At 36.4% G+C, this 23,144-nt stretch overlaps 1 long non-coding RNA gene across 1 annotated transcript; it reads right to left on the reverse strand.

Annotated features, from left to right (window-relative positions):
- Positions 1 to 8,992: 8,992 nt before the first annotated feature.
- LOC125778737 (uncharacterized) lies at positions 8,993 to 13,786 on the reverse strand. The gene is made up of 2 exons (XR_007422890.1): positions 9,272 to 13,786; positions 8,993 to 9,213 (listed from the first exon to the last, which is right to left on the reverse strand). It is a non-coding gene; the product is annotated as an uncharacterized LOC125778737 (long non-coding RNA).
- Positions 13,787 to 23,144: the final 9,358 nt, after the last annotated feature.

Raw genomic sequence — 23,144 nt, forward strand, 5'->3', positions numbered from 1 at the left:
AAGATACATTTTTATTAGTAAATCACGCTCTCTTATTTCCATTGTGATAACTTACATGTTGACCGATATATGCGGTATATGGTCACATGGAAGTTCGAAAATCTTTATATTATGTACATATATGGGGGCTCAGAGAGAGTACTATTATCAGAAGAGGATTTTCTCTGAGTTTTAATTGTATATCCCATACATTGACCAATCCGGGTCCACATATTTGTTACATAGGGGCTTGGAATAGTTTTGTTTGGATTTGGACAATTTATAGTTATAAGATGGGAAAATTTTATCCCGTTATATTCCACATTATTCTTTTCTGCAGATTGTCCTTTTTCTAATTTGTATGTCCAGTTGTTTATATGATCGGTGAGGATAAGTCTCTGAGATTGTGGGTGTGATCCAAAGCCTTGGGTACGTGATAAAGTAGTGTTGATTTCTTGCCACTCAAAATTCTCGTTGGTTTTCATTTCAAATACCTTTGCTTTCATCGCTAAAGGCACATTATTCCAAAAATAGTTCTTATAAGAATAAACTAAGCATTATATTAAGATATAATACTAGAATTTGGTACAGGAGATCGCAGAAGTGAAGAACATACGAAGTGAAAATTTTCAAAAAGTGGGCATGGCCCTGCCCTCTTATAGGTTTAATGTACATACATATGTATGTATGTCCGAAGTTATGAAAACTAAATACAATCTTTGCGCTCCTCTATCAAGTTAGTGGAAATAGACGACTGATATCCTGGCCCACTCCACATAAATGGCTTTGTTAAAAAAAAACTAAAAGAGCGATAAATAAATAAATATCTAAAAACACCACAGACATCTACGGTACAAACTACCTTTTTAAAGCTAATGTCAAAGCTGGACGATGGGCGTGGCACAACCCACCATATCACATACATATGTATCTCCATTACTTCGGTGGACGACTTTATGCTAATATTTCTATTTTGGTTTAGTTTATGTCTCCTTTTCCATATGAGTTAGTACGCTTCCTTTAACCGATTTTTATTATAATCACTAAATGCTAAAATCTACATTTTGATAATACTGATGTTACATATTTATGTACATTGGCCGAAAAAAGGTTTGAAAAATCTTAAATTGTGATCAGAAATTCTTTTATGATCAAAGAGGTTTTAAAAGAAACCAGAGACGATTCAATGAACCGGTTAGATTTTATTTATGCAATGAACTGATAACCAGTAATACAGTTTATTTTTTGAAATTTTATTGACTATATTGAATATTAGTGTGTGTATAATGTGTGCGTACTCGTTCGTACGCGTGATTGCTTCATTATTAGGGCAACACAATTTTGTGCGTGAAGCTTCAATATGATTAAGTGCTACAAGGATTACTGAAACTCTGAAACTAATTTCTTTTAAAATATAAATACGCTTTAAAAGTCTAATAAATTTTAGGATAATGTAATCCTAATCTCTCTATTCCGTTGGAGAGATCAGGTGGAGAAGTACCTGGCTGCACTTGGTATCTACGCCAAATAACGGAAAAAGAAATAACAGGCGCGCTGTTGTTATCTCGAGGAATAATCAAATTCCACGACCTAAATTAGACTTATTTTTTAAAATGCATTAAACTTGGAATATGGATATATGTTTAATACATCAAATGATTTCCTTTCAAATTTATTAACTTCATATAACCCTCACAAAAAAAACCCCAAAGGTCAAGACCACGCCACAGGGTGCGAGATAATGCGCTCACCCAAAGTTTCCTTCCTTTTCGAACCAAAGGTTGTCCACATCAACATCCTTTAATTCAGCCACGAAAATCCATTATGGTTCTATAGCGTTCCCCACGACTGTGACGTCATGACCGGGTTCAGTTTTGAAGAAATATGGACCAATGATTCCTTCTGCCAATAGAGCACAACAAATACTGATTTTTTAAGCGACAGGTTTGTGGATTATAATCACTCCAAATGCGAAATTTTGTTTACCTATTGACGTACCCTTTCAACCAAAAGGGGGCTTTATCGCTGAACAATTTTTTTTTTGTATAAATCGGGATTCGTAGCCATCTTGTATTAGTAATAAATTGGCACGATTTGCAAATGTTGTTCCAGAGTAAGTCTGTTCATAATGAAATAGCAAACCAAGCTTAGTATAAATCAAGTAACACAGGTCTAAAGACAACACCCTTACGATTATAATTCACTTATAGAAAAAAAAAAACAAAGAATTGCCTTTTTGCAACTAGGTATTATACATATCTTGCTTGGCTTTAGTATAATTTGTGTGACTTTATTAATCAACATTAAAATCTTTTTAAAAAGTAAAAGAGAAATATTTTTGATTTTCGTTTAGATAAGGACCCACCTAATGCATCCGCATGTTATAAAAAGAAGTAGGTGAAATTTATGCTAATGCTTAAATAAACCGGGTATATGAAACGCAACAACAACAATGCATTTTAACAAGCAAACCCTATATTAGCAAACCATTCTACGTGGTTATGCGGCCAATTTCGAACTAATTGGGGGTGTAATAGCGCAATTTAATGGATACAACATTTCAAACTTTAAAGAATCGTCGGCCGCATTGCGCACCCTCATCTGGTCACACATTTCGCACATTCTCAAGTCACTCATTTGTCATTAGGCTAGTTTAACGTTTGGCACTCGGTGCGCCCATAAAAAGTGTAGACTGGGACAAATGTAAAATAAATAAATACTCACAAGCCTAATTGTGCGTTGTTCTTGATATTTGTCCATGTGTATCATATACTATATAGCTTCATACATATATCCACAAGCCAATAAAGTCGACAGGTTAGCGCAGCAAAGACGAACGAACACCCGATTCAATCAGCAAATTGTTTAAACACTCTATTTGTAACAAAGGATTCAAGAGATTACAATTGAGCACACATACACACATTTGTGGGTCTGCCTGAGTTGAGAGGTTGGGTATATCAACATTTGAAGGTACACAGGCTTTTGTGAAGTGGTGTCGTGAATTTTGACAGATGGTAATTTTTTCAATTTGTGTTTATGATCCGACAATTTGCGTTTTCTGCAGCTCAAAATCGTTACATCATCCGAAGTGGGGTAATTTAAATGAGTAAAAAATGTAGCGAAAACGATTAAAGGGTTTGTCAACATGAATTTGCAGTTATGGCAACGATAATAAGTTGTAAATTTAAATTGACGTTTGATGTTGTCAAACGAACGTCTGTCAAAATATTGTTACATAAGTCGCTAAAACCTTCGAAGGTACATAACTATTTGATACGAAAGAATACATACGTATGTATGTATAAATCTAAGTGAGAAGTAAGCTCTGAGCCCCTGTCGTTTTTGTATTCTTATACGTACTTGAGAGGGGAATTAAGGTTAATTCGTGTAAAACAAGGCTCGTTTTTATGATTTTTTTCTCTTGTGAAACAGCTAAAATATATTTTTAATAATTTATGTATAGTATATAACTCATACACATTGGGTTTGTTAGAAACGTTAGAACGATAATCTTATGGGTATGTAGTATATAATATGAGAGTTGAAGGTAACGTCGGCCCTATTTTATCTATTTTTGCCAATACTACATACTATTTATTAACATTCACATACTAAGAAAATGTTATCAGAGATTCATTAAGACACCTACCATACCATCACTAAACATATGAAGTAAAGTCACCCGGATGTTTCCTACATATACATACATGTGTCTGTTAAATGTGGGCTAGGTCAAGTTTTCGCCCAATATAAATTATGTTAGTCAAAAAATACACTGTTTTAGTAAAACACGCTCTCTCATTTCTACGAGAGCTGCTATATATATTTCTGGCCTAATAATGAAAATAGGCATATTTATCAACGAAAATGTTTTTTTTTTGTTTTCGTTGGATTTGGCTCGTCTTGGAAGACCCACACGGTCGATTGCTGTTTTGTTTCGGGCTCATACGCATAGATCCATGATTCCTCACCTGTGACGAACTTATAAACGTCTTTTGAAGCACCGCGATCGTATTTTTTCAGCATTTCTTTACACCAATCCACACGAGCCTTCTTTTGAGCGATTGTCAAATTGTGCGGGATCCAACGAGAACAAACTTTTTTACGGCCAGGTGTTCATGCAATATCGAATGTATGCTGGTGGGAGAAATGCATAGGCATGCCTCTATCTGAAGGTATGTTACATGACGGTCTTGCATTATCAGTTCACGTACGGCATCGATGTTTTCTGGCACAACGGCTGTTTTTGGACGAACTTCGCGGAATTCCTCTTTGAGCGAGCGTCGGCCACGATTGAATTCGTTGTAACAGTTTTTTAGAGTGCTATGGGATGGTGCTTCATAGCCATACAAAGATTTTAGTTCAACGATGCACTCTTGTCGTGGATTATCCACGTCGAAAGTTGTGAAAAATGATCGCACGAAAATGTTCACGAGTTAATTCCATTTTTTGGCCGAGATGAATTTTTTTTAATTCCCTGTAGATAAAACATTTCACGATTAAATGACAAAACGTTCTGAGTGATGTTATGCTAACAAATGTCAAACTTTCCAATGGAAATGTCAGATTGCACCTGGCAACACTTAGCGTTGCCCACGTCAGAGATATATATAGCAGCCTATGTATTGACCTCATGTGAGTGTGATATATGCGGTATATGTAAAGTCAATTCCCAGAATAGTCTTCAATTGACTCTAAGCGGTTTTCACGGAGTGGTCGTTAAGGTTTTCTGAAGTTAAATTTGGCGAATACGGTGGTTGCAACAGTATGTATATTGGTTAAAAATTTGGCGAAGAACTCACGAAGAATCAATGCTGTTGCGACGGTGCTTTATCGTGGTGCAAAAGCCAAGAGTTGTCGGCCCATAATTCCGGGTAACGAATAGCTTCGCGCAAACGACGCATAAAACACAAAGAGTATTCCTTGTTGAAGGTTGTACCGGTCGGTTGGAAGTATGAGTTTAATGCTTGATCATGGTTTTTTCGATTAGCACATACGCCTATTATATACATATGTATGTATGTCCACGGAGTATACATACACTTTCACTATCCTTATCCACTAAAATTTGCTGAGGATGTAGAATGTTCGCCCATTCACCAAATCCACCATTACGTATTCGTATACAAATTTTTGTATACATATGTATGTATGTATATGTAAATACGAGTAAGCGAATGAGTATTCGACACCTAATACTTACAGTTTCGTTTTATTAAAATTAGACTGGTTCAATAAAAGTAAATCAATTATCCATGTTCTGTAGGACTATAAGATTAAGTCAATAGCTAAAGCCTTTATACATATGTATGTATGTACATATACTCAAAATATACACGCGGTCGTAAAAAACGATTGTTTTCCGCAAATAATCGGTTGCCACATTTTGGTGTGATTTCTGGGCGGGAATTTCTTCTGCATTTCCATATCACAAGTTAAATTTGGTGTTCCTGAAATTGTCATGCATAGCAATGAAACGAACAAGCAAACAAACTAATGACTGACTAGAAAATTGTATTTGTATATGTGTGTGTATGCACAACGTGCGAACAACGGGATGATTTATGCTGCCAGTTGTTGAGTTGCACACATCGCTATTGGAGGTAAAAAATTGCTTAATTATGCTCTCACTGACACCAGACCAAATGGTTTTATTGCAATATATACTTATGTGTACATAAGTATACATACATATGTATGTAGACATCCCCATCTTTATATAGGCACACATTTGTTGTATGGTAAAAAACATAGAGGGATCGAAACACTTATAGTTTTTGCGGTAAGGGTGTTTAAGCGACCGTATAATTTACAATTTAGTTTTTGGTAACTGCATCCCCGAAATATCTGGAGAAAAAATGTACATAGTTCTGCATTCACTATGAATATATAGTATTTGAATGCTATAAAAAGAATACCCAGTCATCTATAATTAAATGTACGAGTTTTTTAAGTATGACCGACTCTAATATGCTATTGATAACAATATTTATAGCACAATTAGATCACTCGATCACAACTGCTAAACAATCAAGACGATTTCCAAGCTTGTAGTAAGATAAGTAATACTAATATTTTTTTGACTAAGCAATTTAGCTGTGATAGTGGAGCACCGGATTCACCGACGGCAGTTACGCACCTAAGAAAGTCAATACTGATGATTATAACAATTTTTTCAAAAAATTGGATCTAATCAAATATGGCAACAAGTAGGGGTTGTAAGTGTAAGATATATTCGGTTTATTTTGTTGATGGGAACTTTTTTATATATCAAAATGATGACGCTGACGATACGTATTGATTTACTGAAATTGAGATGTCTGATAAAACTTGGTTCAGGTTTTCCTTCGCGCTGTCTATCGATTGTAATATGGGCGGACTTCTATTTCTCATATTATCGGTTCATGAATTGCCCAGAACCCTGTATATGTTTTCGTTATTCTAATATACGAATAAAGTAAAATAAATTAAATTAGTTCCAATTACATCAGTAAAAATTAAATGTATATATTTTAATAATTTAATAATTTAACCTAACTTTTTGTTTCTGATGGCAATATGCTTTAGCGTTAAATGAGGATGAAATTGGTCGAAACCTTGGTCTAACCCCTACAAAGCAATTTTTAATTTTTTTTTATTTCTTCTGCTTCGGAATATATTTTATATTTTGTGTGATATTAAGTGGCAGTACAAAATAAAGAGCTAAATCTAGATCTAGTCCGATCTAAATAATAACATATGATGATATAATCGATATCTAAAAATTAGTTCATTTATACATATACAGATGAACAGACAGACGACATCTCTAAATAAATCATGCTCGTCACGCTAATCATACTTCATACATAGGGTCTCCGACATATCCTTCTGGGTTTTACAATTATCGTCATCAACTGAAATTTGAGGAAGACCTTAGTTCTAACACTTCCCGATACTGCAACCTCTACGCCGAGTAACCTTTTCCAGCATCGATTTGTGGTGGAGCACGTATTCCATTCGACAAGCAAACCAATTTTACATTACCTGAAATATACAGTGAAAAATAAATATTGGTATAGAATTTATAAAGATTAATTTCCAATTCAATATAATCACGGCAATTTAACAATAATTATTGCGAACAGCACCAATAAATACTACATATGTGCCAACGTTTTTTTCAATCCTCGAAACAGTTGTTAAAGTCAATTTCCGGAATAGCCTTCAATATGCAAAGCGATTCACATATCTTCAATTAATTCAGAACGGTTTTCCCGGAGCTGTCGTTTGAGTTTGTTGAATTGTCATAAGTCGCACGAAGCCAATTCAGGCGAATACGGTGGTTGCGGCATTATATTGGTTGAAAATTTATTGAAAAACTCGTGAAGCTTCAATGCAGTTTGGCCGGTCGGAAGGAATTCGGAGTGCACCACACCTCGATAATCGGAGAAATCTGTCAACATTAACTTGATATCTCTGTTTTGACGTGTTTGTTTCGGCTTCGGCTCACTTTGGTAACGATATTCGGCCGATTGATCTTCTGCTTCCGGGTCGTCAGAATAGATCGAAGACTCAACACCAGTAATAATACATTTCATGACATCCTGATAGTCGGAAAGCATTGGTTCACAGACGTTAACGCAACGCTGTTTTTCGAAAAAATCGTACTTTTACTTTTCTAAGGCCCAAATGATCTTTCAATATGGTTGCCACTGATACTTCCGATAATCGAACGAACTATTAACTGTCGTTTCTCAAGCACCAATTTCTTTTTTTGACGTGTTGATCATCACTTGATGTTGGTGGCCATCCAGGACGTGATTCGCATAAACAAGAAACAACAAGAAACAAGAAAAGACGTTAACTTCGGCTGCACCGAAGCTAATATACCCTTCACAGGTGCATTTGTTTTAGTAACTATGTGTTCAGTTTGTATGAAAGCTACATATATGCTATAGTAATCCGATCTGAACAATTATTTCGGAGATTATATTATCACCTTAAGCAGTAATCAATGTCAAATTTCGTGAAGATACCACTTCAAATGCAAAAGTTTTCCATACCAGCACTTGTTTCCGATCGTTCGGTTTGTATGGCAGCTATATGCTATAATGAGCCGATCTGAACAATTTCTACCGATATTGCATTGTTGCCTAAGTAAATAATCTTTAACAAATTTGGTGAATATATCTTGTCAAATGCAAAAGTTTTCCATACCAGCACTTGTTTCCGATCGTTCGGTTTGTATGGCAGCTATAGCTGTATTTAACCGATATGAACAATTTTTGCGGAGATTACATTATTATCTTAGAAAATAACCTGTGCCAAATTTTGTGAAGATACATTGTCAAATGTGAAAGTTTTCCATACAAGAACTTGATTCCGATCGTTCAGTTTGTATGGCATCTATATGCTATAGTTAACCGAGCTGAAAAATTTTTTCGTATCTTATATTATTATCTTAGAAAATAACCTGTGCCAAATTTTGTGAAGATACATTGTCAAATGTGAAAGTTTTCCATACAAGAACTTGATTCCGATCGTTCAGTTTGTATGGCATCTATATGTTAAAGTAGTCCGATATTGGCAGTTCCGACAAATGAGTCTTGAAGAGACAAATGACGTTAGCGAAATTTCAAAACGATATCTTAAAAATTGAGGGACTAGTTTGTATATAGACAGACGAATGGACGGACAGACGGACATGTCTAAATCGACTCAGCTCAACATACTGATCATTTATACAATAAATGTATATACTTTATAGGATCTCCAACGCTTCCTTCTGGGTGTTACTACTTCGTGGCAAACGATAATATACCCTGATCAGGGTATAAAAACACTTCCTTGCGACAAGTAATTCTCACCGAAGGCCTTTCCAGCATTGTGAACGTTTCGGCAGCTGAAAAAGTAATTTTAGTCGGATTACGCTGATTGTTGCTGATCAACAAAGCGTTTTTAATTGGCTGCACTTCAATTGACTATAAACAATATTAATCAGCATAATTATTTTGTAATATTTTCAAGATATTAGGAATGGTATCATAGAGCAACTAAACTAGCAATGCATTGAACTTTCGCACTACTTCTGATGGGTTCATGCAAAAATTAATTAACTGATAACATTTTCTCGGAAACACAAAATAATTATTTCAATCATAACTGGTTTAGTAATCAAGGTACCTTGATACACAAATAAGTTGATGCTGCATGTTCCAGATACAATAGTTTTTCCAGGCGACCTGCCGTCTTTTATTTAAATCAATAAATAAAAATGAAAAAGTAATTTTTCCTATATAATTTTTACCTTCTTTAAAAATACTCAAAATAACACCTGGCAATGTTCAGCTGAATATTGATTCACGTATTAAAAAGATTGAGTGTAGCGTTTGCTGTATGGCACGTAGCGCCGTCCTGCTGGAACCAAATGTTGTCCAAGTCTTCCTCTTCAATTTGCTTGAAGAAAAATTCGGTTCGGTTCGCGATATCGCTCACCATTGATGGTTACGGCGGTTCCTTCTTCATTTTCGAAGAAAAATGGGCCGATGATTCCACCAGACCAAAATCCGCACCATACAGTGATTCGTGCTGGGTGCATTGGCTTCTCGACGATTACGTGCGGGTTTTCTGTGCCCCAAATGCGACAATTCTGCTTGTTAACGTAACCATCGAGGTGGAAATGAGCCTCGTCCGAAAAGATGATTTTTCGGTAAAATTGACTATCCTCGGTCAAACGATCTTCTGCCCAATCTGCGAACTGTAGAATAGTGAATAGTGACCCATTTCGTAAATTTTAGACTTTTTACTGAATATCTGTCACTTTCCGAATGGTATTTGACGTTTCCAATGTCGAAATATAGATAATTCAAATTTAAAACGTTAGATGGTCCACCCTTTATTAACGGCACACAGTTGGTGATCAAATGGATCACCGGAAATATTCTTGAATTGTCTGTGCACTTTTCCAAATAATATTTTTTAAATGTTATCCTCTGAAACGGCTTGACCGATTTTGGCTAGGCTTTCACAGACACTCAACGCTTATCCAGCAGAAATTGGTTAACAATATTTACTGAAACACTTCAGAAACAAGCCCTCTAATATTTTTGTTTTAATTTTTCAATTTTATTTCAATTTACCCTGGGGCCTCCAAAAGCTTTAACTGCAAAAATATTTGTCAAAGTAGCTCAGCTTCAGTATTACCGACTAATTGATGCTCTTCATTTCCTTCCCACGAAATGAATTATCTTCTTGGTTGGCAAAAAACATTTGTGCGTAAAAAACACATTGATACAGTTTATATAATTCCATTTGAGTGTGCTTAGCGCTTATAAATGTAAACATTGTACAAACACATCTACTTTACTTCACATGTATACCATACATAAGTATATGTGTATGCATAATCAAGTGGAAGTAATAAATTCCTAAAAGAACGGATCCTTATGCAATTTCGGACAATCGACAGCCGCAGCGGCTGCATAACAGGATAAGAATGATAATAATGCAGTAACGCAAACACATTTGTGTATACATATGTATAGATACACATATATAAATACATTTATATACTTTCAGTTTCGACAATTTGATTGTCGGTCGCTGCAGGAAATGTAGCTGTAGTATTCTCAAAAGCATAATCCTTATATTGTTTTCCGCCCTCTTCTGCTCGGTCGATTGAATTTTCATACTTTCATACTTATGTACAAACATAAGTGCAAGTTATGAATGCATAGGCTACAAACACACTGCAAAAAGAGCACCGCCGAACACAAAGTGAGCAATCGACAACAATGTATTTACAAATAAGGGTATTAACAAATGAACCTGTCAATCTTAAATTGAATTCTCTTTTGCGACTGTTTACTTATGTATTTAATGAAGATAAAGAACTGTAGCGCCATCTGCCTAATTCGGAAACCGCGATCTACAAGAAACCAGTAGGGGTATCACGTTAATTCATCCATATGTATGTACGTACGTGTCTCCGCCACTTATGAAATGAGCTATGAATCGCCATTGCATATGCTTCCAAGTTGGGAAATAACAGTTAAATGCGTTTTGGCTATTTTAGAGGTTAAATATGATAGAGTTACAGATTTAAAATTAATTAAGTTTCTAACAATTGTTATACACTGAGGCAACTTATACCTACCCATTATTGGATACATTCTCGTAGGATAGGCATCTGCGAATTAAAATTTTTTGAGAACTTCCATTTGACTTTATAACCTGATATCTTAAGAAACTTTCGAAGAAGTATTTTTCTGTTAACAGTGTGTCCTGACGCCAAAAATCGATATATTAAATATAGTTGCAATGTATTCGCAGTTTTCTCGAATTAAGACTGCTCAGAAGAGGTGCTGCTTTAAAGGGTGTTTTTCATACACGTGAAATAAAACGCATATAAAATTAATGTTATGGCCAAGAATTAAAATTTAATTATGTTTTAAAAATGATATCGATCAAGTGACCGTCGTGGCTGGCTCGACCAGAGACCCAATGTCAACCACTTTTTCCAGCAATTGTGGCGGTATGTTACCGATAACTTACCGAATATGCACTTCTAAAGCGTCAATAGCCTCGGTCTTATCTGCGTAGACAAGCGCCGTCACTTAACCTCAAAGAATTGTCCAACGGTCCGTCGCATGATTTCTGAGGCCACGCCACAAGCTCACGACACGAGTTAATGCGCTCACCAAAAGTTTCCTCCAATAAATTTATTATTTCTTTGGCTGTATGACATGTAGAGTCATGTTGTTGAAATCAAAGGTCCTCTACATCAACATCCTATAATACAAGCAGCTCTTCTTCGATATCCTGCTCCAGCAGCAAAAGCGTCTTCGGTGCGCATCTGAGGATGCTATAGAAACTCAGAGAGAATCTTTTAGTGATAATAGGGTGATTTGTACCCATTTGAACCTTCCGTCTGACATTAAAGCGTTTATTTTGCTCAAAAGAAATGAAATTAAGTAAGTTTCTTAACAATATTATGGAATGAACGGACCACTGACACGCTCACAAAACGCCATTAATCGAAAACGGATAAAGTATCGGAACTAAGCACTAAATTAAGATATAAAACTCTAATTTAGCACAGGGAATCGCAGTATCAAAAGTAGGCCTCGCCTCGCCTCTTAATAGGTTTAATGAACATATCTTCTAAACCACTAAAGCTACATAAACCGAATTCGACTAGAGAAAATATTATAAGAACTACTACCGACAGTCTTAACGGAGTATTCTGGTCTAGGATTTTGAAAACATCGATTTTTTTTTGCATATTTTGAAAGTTTACGCTTTCAAAATTTATGATCTTGGAAGGATTTTTCAAAATTCGACTTATTTTCAGAGATACAGCCGATTTTGTGACGTGGCGTCCGTGTTCACTAGAATTGTCTCCAAAACTTTAAACCCGTTTTTCTCGAAACTACTTTTTTTGAGGTGGTTGACATGATATCTCAAGTTCTACTATTCCTTTGAAATTTGGTATACGTGTGTATCTTCTTTATACAATGTTCTATCGTATCTGCCTTGGATTTCCAAAAAATTTGATTTGAAGTATTTTTAAAGAATTCGAAAAGGTCGAAAAATCGGGTAAAAAAACAATTTTTTTCAAGTCGACGCCATTTTGTTATTTTTTTCATCTTTTTTTTTGAAAATGGTCAACCCGATAACGACATCCTTACTAATGAAGAATCTTCGTGTTTTAGATCTCTACAAAGGTTGAAATCACGTCAACCAGGACGCACCGTTTTTTTGAAGCCCCCAATCCACCGGCCCGTATCTGTATCCCGACGAATTTTGATTTTTTTTTCTTCCAATTTTTTTTTATATTATTAAAATGTCAATAAAAAACATATAAAAAAATTGATGGTAAAAATATTTTTAATTTTTTTTTATCTTAGTTTAAAAAATGCCTAAAATTCATGCGTCTAGACCAGAATACCCCCTTAAAATTATGAATGTGGATGATAACTCCGCTCACTCCCCATATAACGGTACTGTTAAAAGCTACAAAAGCTCGACATATCAATAACTACATATATACGCCAGAAATATTAAATTTGACCTCCGAGTTGAAACGAGAGAACTTTGAAAGAGTCAGATCAAAATAGCTCAATGGGCGTGGCGCCGCCCACTTTTAGGTAAAACCACATATCTCGGGCCCTGCTCGACTGATTTCAACCAAATTCAGCTTTTCAAATTCTTATGTTATAGTGTGAAAATAAATACAACGGGATAAAACTTTGCACAAAAAGTGCTTTTAAACTACTTATATTACCCTGCCACCAAAAATTGTCCAAAGCTAACCAAAAATGTTCAAATCCCAAGATGCCCTTAAGTACACCCCAGTACATAAAGTTGACTTTGACATGTGTGACATATCTTATTAAAACCTGTTAAAACCTGGAGAGGATTCTGTTTTGATAATAGTAATACCTTATACAAAAATGTTCGAACTTTCGGGTATATATCTGCTAATATGTGAGGTATCTTAATAAAACTGAGGAACATTTTTCTAATAGCGGTGCATCATTTTACTTGGAATGAATAAAATCCGTTGAAAACTTGCCATAGACCCCATATAACTAAAACCTTATGTACCTGAAGGTATTTCCTCGACTTCAACCCTTGCAAGTTGTAACAGTATGAAATCTTCATTATATTGGTACTGTGGTAAAATACCTCACGAAGTCGCCAAACAGAAGAACGAAAGCTTCTTAAGCTTAGCATTAAGAATGTGCGGGGCACGGCGCCAGAATACGGTGAGACTCTTTTTTGAGGTCATAATTATATACGATTCATTGAAGAATTACCCATCTCTTTCAAATGTTGGCCGCGGCTACGTCTCAGATGGTCGGTTCTTTGATTTAAATTTTCGATGACTCATTTAAGAATTTCGACTGGTAACTGGTGAATGACACGCGTGTCGTTTTGTTCCAAGGCCCATCGTCAAATTAGATGCTCATCGAAGTGTTATCTCACCAAATCCATTGAAACCAAATGTCGAGATCTCGAGCTTCAGTTTCAGGCATCAAATAAGTCAAATAATCGGTTATCATGGCGCTATAACGGTAGCCATTGACAATTACGTTCTCATCGGCATCATTTTTGAAGAAATATGCATCGATGACTTCTCCGACTCGTTATTTTTCCTGGATGAAATTGCAGATCTTGAATATCTTCCGGCTGCTCGTCGTTCCAAATGAGACAATTTTGCTTATTTACATACTCATTGACCCAGAAATGAGCCTCATCGCTGAAAAAAATGTGGCTCGAAAAAGTCGGATCTTCTTACAACTTTTCATTCATTTGGGAAAGCCGAGCGAAATCAATTCTTGTACAAGCTGAATTTTGTACGCCTTCAATTTAAGATCTCGACGTAAAACGGGGGAAGTTATTCCATACGTCTCTAAGCTACGGCTGCTTTATTTTCTTAATTATGTGCTGGACGTTGTTTATTCGGTCTAACATAATCCAATAATGAATGCTGGATGTCAAGATCTGTGATGGTGCTGCGAATAGTACGCTCAGTAAGCCGATTATGTTGACCATAAGTTGAGCGAAGCGCGTGAAACACGTTCTTTACAAAACGTGAATTTTCGTTATGAAGTTGAACGATTTTTAAACGTTGTTCAGTTGGAAGTCTTTCCATGATGAAATGCAAAACAATACTGAACTAAAAAATAATATGACAGCTTGACACGTCTCACGTGTGATCTGTCAAAAAAAGGCTTTAGAAAAAAGTACCTCTACTTGGATCACCCGTTTCAATATTCAAAATTGTGACGTGTGTTTTCAGTATATAACACTATATACATATTTATATTGCAATGATGCTACTGGAGTGACTTTACGATATTATTCTACTGCGAAAACTGCGAACTTTGCGTAGGTCTTAAAGAAAAAGATAAAGTCTTAAATATGGTTCACAACAGATGATAATAGATAATTAAACAATTTCGCCGAAATCTAGTTCGTGCAGTCTATCTATTTCTGAATTCAGAATAACTAGTTCAATGAGTCAGTCTTCCTCCATACTTTTACGGAGTCGATTTCAGTCTCAACTTGAAGAAGCATCTTATGCAATTTGATACCATCATAGAACGGTATAATCGTAGAACAATTTCACAATTTCTGAGTTTACAAAAGTAGACTTAAATGTTTTTCCTTTATTATGCGGTACACAAACATTTCAGTTGATTCGTTTTCTCCTTTAATATATGTATGTTTCCACAAGTTTTTTGTTACGTTTGAGTCGATACGTTCTGTATGTACTCGTATTTTAGCTCATATTAATTCGCTCGTAAACCAACTTGTAAACGGAGATTCTGTCTTCAAGTACACTAAACAATTCATTAATTAAGAAAAGCTTCCCTCGCTAAAAGTTGTACTGCCGATGCCTGAGACTCAAACAGATTTTTTCGTATGTCTCGAACTAGTGGATTTTTCGATTGATTTGGATTTCTCGAATGATTGCCAGGATAACAGACAGCTAACAGCAATTCGAAATGTAATCGTAGCAGAGATTTGATGGTTGAATCGAACATTCCGAAAGGTAACGTATATATATTTTAATGAATCAGGTTTGCCATTCCACCATGTGATAAACTTGTGGTCGCTTATTCGAATAATACATTTACAATTCCACCAGATGCCATATAACGTATCCCTAAAATAGATATGAAAAATTTAAGAAATTTTGTGTGCTTAAATTTTATAAAATAAAAAACTAATATAATTTTTAATATTATTTACTAAATTCTAATAAACTGAGTTGAAAATTTAATGGTATTGAAAAAGTTATTCTGGGTTTCTTAGTTAAAACAAAATTTCCAGCTTTTTATGCACACACATGCATGTCCACAAATACATTTTAATCACATAAAAGATTTTTGATTGAATGAAATATTGATAAGCAGTAAATTCTAAAATTAATCGGCTTCAACATCGTTCTTAAAAATTTGCATTTTCAATGTTCAAATTATGTGCTTTAGATATACATACATACATATTTGTATGTATATAATACATACATAGGAACGTGGCACACGGCAAACTAACTTCCATATATCTTCCTGTACACGTTCATATTTTAACGCATGAGGGGCATGGCTACTCGTGAGTACAAGCGTTGGCTTCTTCAATAAATAAAATGTTACAAACTACTAGCAAATTGGATAAAGGTTTTGAACAGGCTCTTAACCACACGTAATCACAGTGTAATCTCGAAAATTTGCATCAGCGTCAAATTGCATTGTTCCACAGATATTCAACAGATTTATTATTTTTATCACGTCCACCACTTTTAAGTTAAAGACGGGTCGCGCGTTGCGGGCGCTACTAAATTTGAATTGAGGAGTTCACCGATAAGCAAAAAAAAACAGTCTAATAAAATTGTTAGCCAATGAAAAGGACGACCAACCGAAATGAAGTTTCGTGTGTTCTAAGTGTAGAAATATTACGAGCATCGTGAATCAAATGTTTTCTAAGAAGACACTGAAACAATAACATTTTTAATTTTTAATTGCAATGACGATTTTCGGTCATAGTTAAAATTAGTATATTAAAAAGCTTGTTTGACATTTAGAAGCATCAATATTCTGTTTAATGTTTCAAAGAGTCACAAGTTTTAGAGGCCATATCTGAGTAACTGAACCTACATACTCGTACATACACACATACACGCTTTGCGCGCTTGAAAATGGAGCCTTTAAGTGGCATGTTGAATACATTTGTTACGCCGCTTTTGTTGCTCTACAATGCATTTGCCGTTGATCTTAAAATGAACTGGTAAATGATGGCCACATACACTCCAACGCTATGCTAATGTCTTTCCTCCTGCCTCTTTCCTTCGATTACGTCTCGGCATTAAGCCGAGTATAGATTCTTGCCTGTGATTATAGCTTCTGACGTGGCAGCAGTTTAGAACAGTACAGTACAGTGGACACTGAATAAAATATTACTACTATTATATGCGGTCTTATTCTATCGATATAACAAAGTCGCGAGATCAAACACGATTGCCCTTAAGCAATCGGCAACCGGCAACGAGCAGAATGCAACTGCAGCGAACACTTTAAAGGATGTTACCGGACGTACAGGCTGGCAAGCGCAGCCGGAGGAAGCTTCATAATATCACTCATAATTTTTAAAGACGCTTACCACAATGCCGCCTTTACTCACCGAAATTTTTTAAGAATGTTAATGCAAGCTTTTGGTGAGGCTTGTTGCAGCTGATGTTGGTGATTGCAGAATTCCTTAAGATGGTAAATGTTTTAGCACAAGCTAAGTTTATGTGAGTATGTTCTTTAGTGATAGTGTAATAATACTTGCTTATTTCGATGGGATGTAGGGAGTATCAGCGCTGGATTTAAAATGTATCAGCACGACCGACGGATTTTGTTAGAATTACTTTTTTGTCAGAAAAACTCTAGCTGATTTTTTAATGTCTGCAGCAATTATTGGGAAAACTAGTCTTACTTTATCTGGAGTTTTCTTTTTTGAAAAAAACAAATATTTATAATCAATATAAGTAACGGGTGTTGCTTTTAGTTTTGATGTTAGATTCGGTTAGATACATAAATGAAGATTGCACCGCCAACTGAAGTCTATTGTGCCCTCTGCTAAGTCATAACGACTGACCTAGTCAAACAAATTGATAAATTCCAATATGCTGCTAGGTGCTATTGAGACGATGTGATCTCTATTTGGAAACATGGATCCAAGGACCTTTATCCTGCGCGACTGCTGTACAGTAAATTAGCATGTGTTCTGGAGTTTCAGGCTCCAATTCGTAGAACCGGTCATTCGCACAAGAAGCAAGCCCCATGTTTTATGTATACATAAGTGCTTTTGAGCTTATAATGGCCAGTGTAGAAGTCGGCAAGTAGCCTTAGTTCATCACTTTGTTGGAGTAGGCGAACTCACAAGCCAGTTCATTCCCGCCTGTATACCTTTGTGAACTGGCACCCAAATAAGGTGCACTTGGCTCCGATCTGATAGACTGTTTAGTCATTCTATACACTCCTGCACTAATAGTAATTTGATCTCCATAATCCACAAACCTCCCACTTAAGAAGTTACTGTTTGGTGTGCTCTATGGGTAGAGGTAATCATAGACCTAATTTTCTTAAAAAAGCAAGCCGGCCATAATGTTACAGAATTTGAGGATGCTAATGTGGACGTCCTTGGGTTTCAACAAGATGGCTCTACATGCCAATTTAATTCATTGAATGCCCTCCAAGATCGTACGATTCCAGCGGTGTACTATTTATTGTGGAGTTATGTGAAATAGACGAGATAAATTCTGTAGTGTACCTATTACAAGTTACTTACTACTAAAAACAAGCTACTAAAAATTTCCATCAGCATATACAACTGTGATTAAAAAGTAAGGTGAATTTTTTTTATAATTCACAATTTTGTTGCGGAACGATATAAGTCCACTTTTTGCAAAAAAGTCGTGGAGAACCAATGCAGTATGATATGGTACATTATCGTGATAAAGAAACCAAGAGTACTTCGCAAATAATTCCGGGCGTTTCAGACGAATGGATTCACACAAACGACGTATAACACTCAAATAATATTTTTTGTTGACAGTTTGGCCCGTGGGAAGGAATTCATAGAGCACCACGCCACGATAATCACCTCAGCTTACTTTTGGATCACAGTAGTATACGTATACACCTCATACAGTTAAAGATTATTTGGGGTTCAGGATCTGCCAGTCTGGTATGGCTGATTTTGAGGATTGCTTGGCAGTGTGAGTATCAAAAATTTATTCTAGTAAAAGAAAAATATTTTCTTATTGGCCATGGATAATTGCCGATTTTGATGATTGGTAAGCTTTTTCTGAAAGTGTGGCGTTAATATCCGTATGCACCTTGGGTCCGTGTTTTTTAAGTCATCGTGCATTATTTATGTAACTTAAACAATGTCCTCGGCTGAAAGTGTTTGGTAACCAAATCCTGTTTTCCTATTGTTATATTCGACGAAGTACCCGGCGAGAGAAGCAAACGAAGAGAAAGATCCCCACTCGGTTGAAAAAACTAGGTGGAGAAGGACCTGGCTGCACTTGCAGTGGCGCACTGTTGTAAACTCGGCTATAACCAGTTAGCGTTGTTTATGCCAATAAAGAAGAAGAAAAATATGTGGTAAAAAATGCTATTAAGTATGGATTTTATTTAATACACTTCTTAGACATGCATTCAAATATTACTCTCAATTCTCGAAAAAGTTCAAAGAGGTGCGGATAATTTATTAAGAATAAATACTCAGTGTCATCAGTTGAATCAAGAATTATCATAAGTGATGCGTAAGAGTCGGGATACCGTTGATCCCTAGCTTTGAATGAAGAAACCAAAAAAGGAGCCGAAGGAGTCAGAAGAAGACGACGATATGGGTTTTAATATCTTCGAACAAATAGCTTAACAATATATGTAGTTGATGTTCGAAATATATTAAAAAAAATTATAATTTTGGACATTGAAATATCTTTTATATTTAGAGAAGTTAATATTTGGTTCTACTTTCCAGCCGAAGTCATTCTACAATATTATTGAATGGTTTTATACACAATTCTCTTAATAACGAAGACAGGATTATTTCGCCGACATTTCCTTAGTTCCCGAGCTTTTTTCTCTTTGCGTGAATTACTGTGCGAAGGCAACGCGAGACAGAGCGAAGCGTATTGTGCTGGCGCATGGCATCCACTCGTTCGCGAACCAAATTAAAGCGTGGCATTATGCAAACTCTTACTTATTGCATATGACAAAATAGCAAAAAAGTTACTTGATGTGCACTCGGGTCTGCGGCTGTCTGCTGAGGCGGTTGCTGACTGGCTGCTGTGGAAGCATTATAAACTTGATGACCAAATACATAAGTAAGTATATGTGTGTGCACAAGTGCATACGAGTACACAGGCCATGCATAAATAAGAGCGCGCTTTGCGGTGCCACCCCACCTTGGCGTTTACTCCTGCACAATCGTAATGCGAATGGCTGTTAGCTGTTAGCTGTTCATAATGATGTGCAGGCATAGAATGCAACAACAGCATGTGCGGTCAATGTGGAACAAAGAACAAAACAAGGAGGGACTGAAAAGAGAGTAGACCGTGCGCGCCAAATCCTATAATTAAACAATTATTGCAACTCCCACTTTTTGCTTGTGGCATTCGATGGGACAGTCCTTACGCTATGTGCGCTACTCCTCCTTTTCGGGATCAGAGAAACGCGATCACCAGAGCTACGGCTGCCACAACGAGAACTCTAAGGGAACGATTAAGCGTTTGCACCACATTGACAGGCACATCAGAATTTAGCAAATGCGGCACAGGCGCAGGCATGTGGCAACAGCTTATGCACCACCTCCGTCTCCTTCGCAGGCTGCCTAGTGGTTTGACAAACCGACTTGGCCCGACACTGCGTCTGTGTATCGCAACTTCAAATTGCACATTAGCGCAATATGTCGGGCCCTCCCCACCTGTTGCCCATTTTTTTGGTGCATGTTGCCTGTCTCTGGCATTCCTACTTGTCTCCGACGAATTTGTTATCGACGCTACAAAGCAAATGAGCATGCGTGCATACGCATATGTCGAGTATGTATGTCGTAGTAAGTATCTGCATACCTTTTTATATCTACATACATAATATTATATAAGGTTATAATGCCTCAACGTTGTAAAAAGAGTGGTATTCTTAAGGTTATGTGGCAGATTGCAGCCCCCGCAAACACAGCCGAGCGGTTAGCGGTTATAAAGTACTATTAAAATCACCGACCCATTCGCAGGGCAAAAACACATTGCTCTTTTAGCCTGCCATATCCACCTTCGGCCGTAATTATATAGGTCCCCTATTACGGTTGCCTTAATGCAAATAGCAATTATGCGTCGCTTTCGAGGAATTCCCGTAGACACGTCATTTGTGTGGCAACGCACACGCTTCGGTTATCGTCAGCTCGATTTGCAGCATCGCCATCCATCTAGCCATTCATCCAGCCATCCATCGCGTGCCGACGGCAGGTCTGAGCGCAATAACCTGCGCACTCTGGGCACATGTATCTAACATTAGTGTGTTGGACGGCGTTGCATTGGCAGCGGCAGCGGCGACAGCATCAGCATCAGCGTCAACATAAACTTAAACGTATACTATACAACAACAATAATAATAAAAACATATAACAACGACAACCGAAAGAGTATTCGATCTTCTGAAGATATTAATGAACTGCAGCAATTCGGCCAACAAATATAACGCTCTACATATACATACATACACACATATATACGATTTTAGTCAACTATGCATGTGTATGTGTCTCCGTATTTATATCACTCATATCTTCGACGATCAACCTCCACTGTAAATTATAATGAAGAATAAACAAAGTCAAATCACGTGGCAATGTAAGCCTCTGTACCGACAGCGCACGCCTGCGTATTGGTCAAGTTGTTTACCGTATTAGGTTTGAATAGAAATTTGGCAATGTCTTCGCTCAGCTGAACGTCTTTGATCGGTGTAGGCCCATACTCTAGGCAGTAGGCAGTAATCAATAGAATAATGAATAATTAAGCGCTTTCAAAATAAATTATTAAAAATAAATTAGTAAAAATGAACAAATTATCGAAACAGCATAAATTATATGGCATACTACTGTTTTTTTTTGTTTTTGTTTTTGTTCTTTTTTGGTGCTGCAGTAATCAAAGAGGCTAAGACACACGCTCTTAAAGAGGTAGATGCGTATTTACAATGTTTTAGATTTTGTACCTCCTGAAAATAGAAAAGTCATTAAATTCCAATCTATTATCAATTTTTCAAAATTTCAGTAAGTTTAATGACTCAAAAATATACAAATACATAAATACATCGGTAAATTCAAGTGATTGTGCCGTCTTCTGTGGATAAACTGTTGGAGGCAGTACCGAGCCATCGGCATTGAAGTGCATCCATCTGCTTGTGTGCCGAGGCAGCGATAAAAGAAAGCGTTGAAGTCGCAGAATGCAACATTTAAACTTATTGGTCAATTGTTAATTATGTGTTTTGGAACAAACAAGAAAAAAGTGGAATTGCATTCCACATAAAAAACTGTTGGGTTTATATTAATAGTTTTCAAATGTTGAAGGGGCGTTTTGAATACTTCGTACTGGTAACATAAATTTTGGAATCAGAAATAATATTCAGTCATCTAAACATACTTATGGTGCGTATGTATGTATATTTTTCTTCTTCTTTATTGGCGCAGATACCGCTTACGCGGATAAAGCCCTGTTAACAACAGCGCGCCAATCATTTCTTCTTTTAGCATTTTGGCGCCAATTTGAGATACCAAGTGCAGCCAGGTCCTTATTCTCCGGATCTCTCCATCGGAATGAAGTTCTTTCTCTTTTTCTGCTTCCCCCGGCGGATACTGCGCCGAATACTTTCAGAATTGGAATGTTTTTATCCATACGGAAGACATAATCTAGTCAGCGTAGTCTCTTAATTCGCTGAACTATGTCAATGTCGTCATCGTTGCATCGAATGCGAAATTCGCCATTGCCAATGCACAAAGGCCTTCCGCAGAACCTTTCTCTCGAAAACTCGTAACGTCGCCTCCTCAGAACTTGTCATCGTTCATGCCTCTGCACCATATAGCAGGACTGGAATAATGAGTGACTCATAGAGTTTGGTCGTTGTTCGTCGAGAAAGGAATTTACTAATCAATTGCCTATGCAGTCCGAAGTAACGCCTGTTGATGTTGTTGGTGTTAATACTAGTCCCAAGATAGACGAAATTTTCTACTACTTTGAAGTTATGACTGTCAGCTGTGACGTTTGAGCCAAATAGCGAGTGCGACGACTGTTTGTTTGATGACAGGAGATATTTCGTCTTGCCCTCGTTTTTTCAAAGTTATTGATGGTTGAAGTTTGACTATTTTAAGGCAAATTTGCTTTTTTTCTTTTGAATGTTGAATTTTACAATGAAAAAACATCATTTGAAATTGCAATTGCAAAACTGGTCTACATCATTTTTCGATAAGTTAAGCGTTTAAAAGCTATTTATCGTCAAAAATCAACAAATAAAGAAAAAATAATAAAAAGAAATTAAAAATAAATTGGTCATTCTTGTGGAGCAGTGAATTTCCTACAAAACTATGATTTTTCGATTTATAGTAATGTTTGTTTGTTGAGTTAT

The sequence above is a fragment of the Bactrocera dorsalis genome, chromosome 5 (genome assembly GCF_023373825.1).
Source record: "Bactrocera dorsalis isolate Fly_Bdor chromosome 5, ASM2337382v1, whole genome shotgun sequence".
NCBI lineage: Eukaryota > Metazoa > Arthropoda > Insecta > Diptera > Tephritidae > Bactrocera > Bactrocera dorsalis.